The sequence below is a fragment of the Papaver somniferum genome, chromosome 5 (genome assembly GCF_003573695.1).
Source record: "Papaver somniferum cultivar HN1 chromosome 5, ASM357369v1, whole genome shotgun sequence".
Classification (NCBI taxonomy): domain Eukaryota; kingdom Viridiplantae; phylum Streptophyta; class Magnoliopsida; order Ranunculales; family Papaveraceae; genus Papaver; species Papaver somniferum.
This window is the reverse complement of record NC_039362.1, coordinates 201,232,072-201,240,663: the sequence shown is the minus strand read 5'-3', so window position 1 is coordinate 201,240,663 and position 8,592 is coordinate 201,232,072.

Genomic DNA, 8,592 nt, shown 5'->3' with positions numbered 1-8,592 from the left:
AAATATTTGGACAAATGGTCCATTTTCCGTAAAATAAGTGTCTATTGACTCTATTCACTCGCGTACTAGAAAGATAACTAGAAAAACACTTGAAAGCTTAACTTACCGGTCACCGCTAATTAAATTATTTCAACAATTTCATAAAATTCGTTAGTGATCCCCATAAATTAAGAACACAAAATTGCTTAAAAAGACCAAAATCAACATTTCCTGAGTGAAAAGGACATTTATATTTTGATACTATTTAAATGGACAAAAATGTAAAAATAGCGAGGATGTAAACAGTTTCATCCTACCCATTTTCAAATACTTTTTCTTATTTTTAATTTACATCAGGATGCATCTAGTTTCATCCTTGCTATTTTTTAAGTTTAAGTCAGGATGAATCCAGTTTCATCTTTGCTATTTTTTTGGTGTCCATTTCACCCATAATAATTTTTACTCGACCATTTGAACCATGGCGATGAGCTCCGGCGATGACCCATGGCGACTGAAATCCAGGGATCTTCTACGGATTGGTCTCATCCATTTTGCATGTTGGTTTTAATCGATTCTTCCTCTTGCTTTTCGTTTCTTCATCGTTTTTGGTTTCGCGGTTTTCCCCTTCTTTCATTTTTGTATTTTCGTCCTAGGTTTATTTTCCTGCTAGGTTTTATTCGTTTAATCTTCGTCTGTGTCTGCATCAACACGTTCTTCCCGTCGCTCTGCCCTTAAACCCCCTCCATCACCTCAGACAACACCTTCTCCCTCAGCTGAATCGACTTCACAGAACGTCCATGTAAACTGCCCTTTCATAAAATTCGACGGCTGCCAGAATGGTATAAATGGAAGAGGTTATGGTCGGGGTTCTATCTTGTGTCATCTGCGGGATAGACATTCGTTCACAAAAGACAATGGAGCACGTAGGGTTGAACATGGTTTCGGTTTTCCGCTGGAACCGGACCAAACCAGACCAATTAGGAGGAAACCAAACCGAACCATTTACTAATGGATTGGTTACGGTATAGAAAGTAAAAAACCGATAGTGTTGGTTTTGGTTTGGTTTGACCTCTAAGACCGAACCAAAAACCATTGGAAAACCGATTAATTTTTAAATTTAGTTTCTGCCGTCGATTTACAAGTATTAGATTCTACCCATTGATTTAGAGGATAAATAGAAACCCTAAATCTAATATTTCATTATGATACTCTCCCTCTTTCTCTTTCTCCTTCTCTCAGCCACCTCCCTTCTCCACCCCCAACTACAGCTGCTGCTACTCGACATTTTTCTTCCCGTCTTCCTTCTCGACTTTTTTGTCAATAACTAAATTAAGATATATTATATATCTTCTTTTGATCTCTAGAATTGGAGTAAGCTTTAACTATTCTTGATATTTTTCTTTATTTTATTTTTTTGTCAGTAAATTTGTGTAAACCAATACTATCGGCAACTATGATTTTTTTGTCTGTAAATTTGTGTATTTTTTTTTTTGGTTTGACATAATTATTGGTTAACCAAAAACCACTGGGACAAACCGAAACCAACTGGAACCATTTGGAAACCGAACCAATGGTTAATGGATTGGTTTGGTTAAAATTTTTAGAAACCAATAGTATTGGTTTCGGTTTTGGTTTGGCTAGAAACCGAACCAAAACCGACCATGAACACCCCTAGGAGCACGGTGCAGAGATATCATCACCAACGACGCTGAAGTTTTCAGTGCTTGGGAGACTATGTTGCAGCATCTACGAATGTGGCTTTGCAGCCGGTGTATGACTCTTCATGCCTGGAAGTCTCCCTGCAAAGGATTGGGTATTCATTGTGACACTGTTGCAGGTCCTCTTAACGGCACTTCTGCAGATTTTTCATGGAATAGACATACCTGCAGTCTCTCTGTGGTGATCGAACCTATGGTTGCTTCACAAGTCATGGTCCCTGATAGTTGTGACGATATGGCGTTGGTTGATGAGGTTTTTTCTCTCACCCCTGGTTTGCTTTGCGCTGTTTTCCATCGATCATTTTCCACGGTTTCTAGTATTCCACACAAGTGCAGGATTAGCTTTTCACGTACTTTGAAGGTTTGTTTAGATAGTGTACTGAGTAAACCTCTTGATGAGACTGCCTGGATTCGTTTACTTCTCCTCCCCATCTGCACTTTGGCACGCTACAGGCCCAAAGCCGACGAGAAATCGTGTAATCGAAAGAGACTCCAAGTTTCTGCCATTCAGCAGGCTTTGCTGGCTTGGAAAGAGCAAGGGGGATGTTATAAATTGATTACTAAATTGCTTCACCTGCCGAGCCAACAACACAATACCAAACAGGACAAGGAGAAGAAACCGGAAGTGGCCAACTTAAGTGCTTGCCAGAAGAAGATTGAATATGGGCATTACGCTGCGGCGATTCGTGTATTGTATTCGAACGGTGTTGCTCCCTGCTGTGAGAACACGTTAACTGAATTACAATCCAAGCATCCTGCATCTCCACCTCCTTCCATTCCATATGAAGACTTTAGTTGTGTTCCAGTCATGGTTGATTCAAGAGCTGTACGTGGTGCGATCAAGAGTTTCCCTACAGGAACTTCTTGTGGTCGTGATGGGTTGCTCGCACAACATCTGCTCGACGCTTTCAGTGGTACAGCAGCGGCGGTGGCAGAGGATTTGTTGGCTTCGATTACGGGAGTGGTCAACCTTTGGTTTGCGGGCAGGTGCCCTAAGGTTTTGGTAGAGCTTATCGCTAGTGCACCTCTTACGCCTTTGTTCAAACCTGGAGGTGGACTGAGGCCCATTGCGGTAGGCATTGTCTGGAATCGATTGGTCTCTAAGGTTGCTGCATTCTCTGTCGGTAAGGATGTGTCATCCTATTTAGGGGATCATCAGTTCGGGGTTGGTGTGCCAGTAGGGGGAGAAAGTATACTTCACGCGGTAAATGGTTTGCTGGAGTTGAGAGGGCACTCTGATAAGATGTCAATGTTGCTTATTGACTTTTCGAATGCTTTCAGTATGGTGTGCAGGTCTCATCTCATTAGAGAGGTTCGGCTTCATTGTCCAGGTATTTCTCGTTGGGTTGAATTCTGTTATGCCAGTACAGCTAAACTTTTCTATGATCAGTACATCATGTCTTTTGCGCTTGGTGTTCAGCAAGGTGATCCTCTCGGTCCCCTTCTGTTTTCTCTGACACTTCACCCTCTTGTGAAGTCCATTGCGTCTCGTTGTAAGCTCGATTTACATGCATGATATCTTGATGATGGCACTATTGTCGGTGACACGATGGAGGTTGCCAAGGCCTTGAGTATTATAGAATCTGAAGTACCGAATATGGGCTTGCATCTTAACATCAAGAAAACTGAGGTCTTTTGGCCTACACTTGATCCACGCAACCTTGAGGAGGGTGTTTTCCCCAAAGACATTGGGAGGCCTGACAAAGGTGTCAAGCTTTTGGGGGGACCTGTGAGTTTGGATATGGATTTCATGAGTGATATGGTTTTGGGCAGGGTGAACAAGACTATTCAGTTAATGTCGGCTATCAAGAAACTCAGGGACCCTCAGAGTGAGATGTTACTTCTTCGTAACTGTGTTGGTGTTTCCAGATTGTATTTTGATATGCGCACCACCAACCCTGCTGCTATAAACAAGCCACTCACCTCTTTGACGAGCCTCGAAACAAAAGGTGATACTTGGTAGTTTGTTCCCAACAGATAATGGTGTTGCATATCATTTGGCTCTTCAGAATTTTATTCAGGTATGTGGTTTGCCTTATACTTATTGCGTCGATGACACTCCCCCCCCCCCCCAATGCATTCCCTGGCAGTCACTTATTTTGACGCAGTCAAGAAGCAAATCCCTGTCCAGTTTACATTATCTGCAAGAGATTCAATGTTATAGCATTGTAACCAGATCAAACATTCTCAAGATTACCTTTTGGTTTTTCCTATTAGTGGGCTAGACCAATGTCTTGGCCCCCGTCAATTCAGAGCTGTAGTATGCTATCGTCTTGGTATTCCTTTGTTCGTCGAAGGCGGGTTATGCTCTTGTTGCAATAAACCAATGGACATTTATGGGGATCATGCGCTTCATTGTGCTAAGGATGTTGGAATCAAGTTTCGCCATGACATAGTTCGTGATGTAGTTACTGACATTTGTTACAAAGCGAATGTACCTGCGCGCAAAGAAGCGGCCTTGGGTATTTTATCAGACGATAACAAGGATTTACGTCCTTCAGATATCCTTGTGCTCAATTGGGAGAACGGTCAAGATGTGTGTATGGATGTCACAGGTGTTCACCCTTTACTGGTGATGGAGTTCGTACCTTCATTCCAGGCCAGGCTATCTCGAGAGAAATTTCACGCAAACGTATTAAATATTTGTCTGAATGTGGTTCTCATGGTTATGGTTTAGGTGTCTTAGCTTTTACTACATTAGGGGAGCTAAGTGAGGATTTTATTTGTTTTTTCAAGCGTCTGAAGAATTATTTAGTTAATAATGACGCTGGTAGTGTTTTAGGCAGTTTTATCTTCCATAGGCTGGGTGTTGTTATTCAGAAAGGGGTTGGTGCTCAGCTTGTTGCTCGGCTACCAACTAAAAGTTCTGTTATTTAAAGAACTAAGAAATAAATAAAAATAAAAATAAAAATAAATAATAAATCCCACTTTGAACCATATTTTAAAAATATTTGGACAAATGACCCATTTTCCGAATTAAGAACTAGTTCATTCAAATCACGGGGTTTTGAAATTTCATAGGTGTTATGATGAGTGCCAAATATTGTATATATTTATCCCTTTTTGTTGGCATTTAACTCATCTTTTGCGCATTAATTCTACATTTTATCCCATATTCTGTATTTTCATTGTTTTCAAGAATAAATAATTTTCTTAATTAATTTTGCATTTTTAGGTACTAAATAAATCCTGGTTATCTCACGGAGCGAAAAGAGCAAAGGAACGGCAAAGACTCTCGATAGGAGGAAGCGAAGATTGATGTTTGCAAGAGCCGGATCAATTAGAAGTGGGATTGAAGAGGAAGAATTGTTCTTAAAGAAGATATGGGCTTGGTATACCCAAGGCCCAAAACCCTAAACCAAATCCATTTCCATTATACATACCCATTTCCACGAGAGCCGTCAGATTGGATCCATCTCATCATCCGACGGTCGCCTCATCATTGTGCATCAAACTCCGAAGATCCTGTCAAACACTATAATACCTAACTCCATCTGAAGCCGTCAGTTTTGTTGTATCTCATAATCCAACAATCGTGAAAACCCTCTTTATCGTAGCCGTTCGATTCAATCTATATGGGATCGTCCAACGGATTTTCATCGCCGTACATCAACTCTTGAGGTCTCCGCCTCACACCATAGCAACACATACCCTATTCCCAACCAAACAACCCCTAATCCTAATCCCATCGATCTCTTCCTTCTCATCTTCCCAAAACCAGTTTCTCTCTTCCCCATCGCCTGCAACCCATCTGCCCTGCAACTCTCCTGTTGCCTTTTCCTTCCACTGCTGCTGCTGCATTGAGCCCAAAAGCCTCAGAAGCCCATAAGTCCAAAGCCTGGGTTTTTAACCATTGGCCCTTTACAAACCAAAGCCCAGGTCTAATCAAAAGACCACAGTCCACTGTTAGCTCAATCCCATTGAGCCCAAAAGCCCAAAACAAGGTTTAAGACCTAAAGCCCATAGTCCACATTTCTGAGCCCAAGCTCAGTTCAATCCATTTCAAAATCATTCAAAGGCCCAAAACAGTTCTCATCATTACAAACAAACTCAAAGGCCCAAAGCACAATCATAACCCATTGGTTACCAAAATCCATTGGTACCCAAAGCCCAACAACAGCAATTTAGAACCCAATTAGCTAGAACACTTCAAACACACCCAGTCTCTGTGGATCGACCCGTACTTGCACGAGCTACAACCGACGACCGTGCACTTGCGGTATTACTGTAGGCCCGCGTTTTTATTGCGCTTAATTTTATACATATCCCCGGACCCACCAAGTTTTTGGTCGGGGATAATTTTTAGGACATTTTAGAAGCCTACCAAGTTTTTGGCGCCGCTGCCGGGGATTGGTGCTGTGTTTTTCTTGTTGTTTTGTTAGCTATTTTTGCATTTCACTGCATAGCATTTGCATCTGCATCTGCTTCACTTCATTTGCTGTTGGACCTGCTGTTCTGAACCTGTTTTTCCTTTGCTGGGACGCCACCAAGGAAAAGAACCAAAACCCAACTGGGTTTTTGCAACAATATTAGAGCAGCTGGGCTGTGCTTAAAAGGTAACCCATTTAAGAGAACCCGAATTGTGGGCTTCCAATTTTTTTTAATTGTGGGCATGTAATATTAAAGCCAATTTTTGGGCTTCTCTTATTTTCTGTTGGGTTTGTATTAATTTATTTGTGGGCTTGTTTGTTTAATTTGTGGGCTTGTATTTAATTTTTGTGAGCTTGTTTAATTTGGACTTGTAATTTGTATTCTGGGTTTTTAAACCCAGCTGAGCTTGTAACCGATCACGCTAGTTGAACTCGTTAGTGGGCCGAGTACCCAAATTCTAGGCCGAGATCTTGGACTCAGTTCCACCAAAAGTTTTCAACCAAGCGGAGCCAAAGCAAACGCAAAACAAACAGTGGGCGTGCTCCCAATTCAAAAACCAAATTTTATTTTCTTTTTTTGGAAAAAAAAAAAAAAAAAAAAATTCTTTTTTTCCCATTCAAAAAAAACCAAAATTTTCTTTTGTTCCCAATTTTAAACCAAATTTCTTTTATATCCCACCAAAACCAAATTTTCCCAAAAATCCAAACCCATCAAAAACCAAATTTTTGAAAACCCATTAAAACCAAATAGTGGGCTTTGTGTCATTTCAAAATGGGCCAACCTCATGCTCTCCATGAATACATGTATCCGTCAATAAAAATTCCATTATCATGTATTGTATTACCTCAAACCAATAACCCTTTTAAAATAAATGCAAGCATGATACAAATACTTCCTATATTTCGAGGGGTCAATTCTGAGAACCCCTATACTCATGTAAGAGAGTTTGAACAAATTTGTCGGACTATGCAACCTGATCATATGTCCGAAGACTCTCTGAAATTGCGTTTGTTTACATTTTCTTTAAAGGAAAGGGCCAAAACATGGTTTTACGGTTTGAGACCACAATCAATCACCACTTGGGAACAACTCACTAATCAATTTTTCCAAAAATTCTTTCCACATCATAGGACCATCGCTATTCGTCAAAGTATCAATTGTTTTGTCCAATTGGATGAGGAAACTGTTTTTCACTATTTTGAACGTTTTAATGATTTGTTGAGCGAATGTCCGCACCATGGAATTGAGAAGTGGAGACTTGTCGTCATCCTCTATGAGGGACTAGACTTTAAATCTCGAACCATGGTTGAGTCCATGTGTAATGGTGAGTTTATTGATAAATCTGTGGATGATGCATGGAATTTTTTAGCCGAGATTGCAGAGAAAACCCATCAATGGGAATCCGTTAGGGAAACAGGAACAACACCACATGATATGAATCACCCTCATGAATTAGAGTTTTATTCTTGTAATAGCTCTGACCTTAGGATTGAAAATTATCCTAGATTGCAAAATTCCTATCATGATGATGATGATGATTATGATGTTATGTTAGAAGAACATGTCTATACTAAAAATGTTATGGAACCTTTGGGTTCAAATACACTAGGCTTCTCTGCCCCGACCTTAATGCATGATATTTCTTCTAGTATTCCATGTGATGTTTCCCCTGATGTGCCGATACACGAGAATAAATCTGTTGATGATGTTGATAATTCTGATTGTGATCTTGCCAATTTGATTGATGATTGTGAGCATGATGTGACATGTGTATATGAGTTAGGAGATTTTGATTTGATCGATAATGATATGCCTATTCTTCTACCTAAGTCACAATCTGATGGCCTTCCACCCAACCTAGATTTGGTTTGTGCCAATATTGTAAAACCAATTTTTCTGAAAATTCCCAACCTAGGTTTGGAACTGTGTGCTTCCCAAGTCCTTTTGGACTATTTTGCTTCTAAGTATAATATCTTTGAGGAACCACAGTTGGAATTAGCATGTTTGCCCGTCCCTAGCACAGTTCATTTTGAGCTAGACCTTGTGCATGATGAATCCCCAAAACTGCGCGATTTTGTTTTCAAAACTATATCTTCTGTAAAATCCAGGTTTGGGGGTAGCTCATTTTGTTTCACAGTTTCACTTGCGTTTATTTCCTGTTATATTTGTGTGAAGCTGTTGAAACCTCTACACTTTGTCTTTTGGGTTGATCCTCAACTCTTTAGATTGTTAGTGTATGGTGAATTTTTGTATATAATCCAGTAGATAAAATTTTAAAAAAAACTTTTGTTCCTTTTGTATATATTTTGCTAATCCAATATGATCTCGGCTGAAATATGTTGGATTTTTGCCTTGAATAACGGAGTTTTAATTCTGCTTTCGCCGAAATCGGGTATTCTCTCTCCTTTTACACTACTCAGCATGTCCCTTTCCATATGTTGCATTTTAATTCTTTCCATATTTTGAAACATTGAGGACAATGTTTAGTTTAGGTTTGGGGGTATAGAGTAGATACCACGATAAT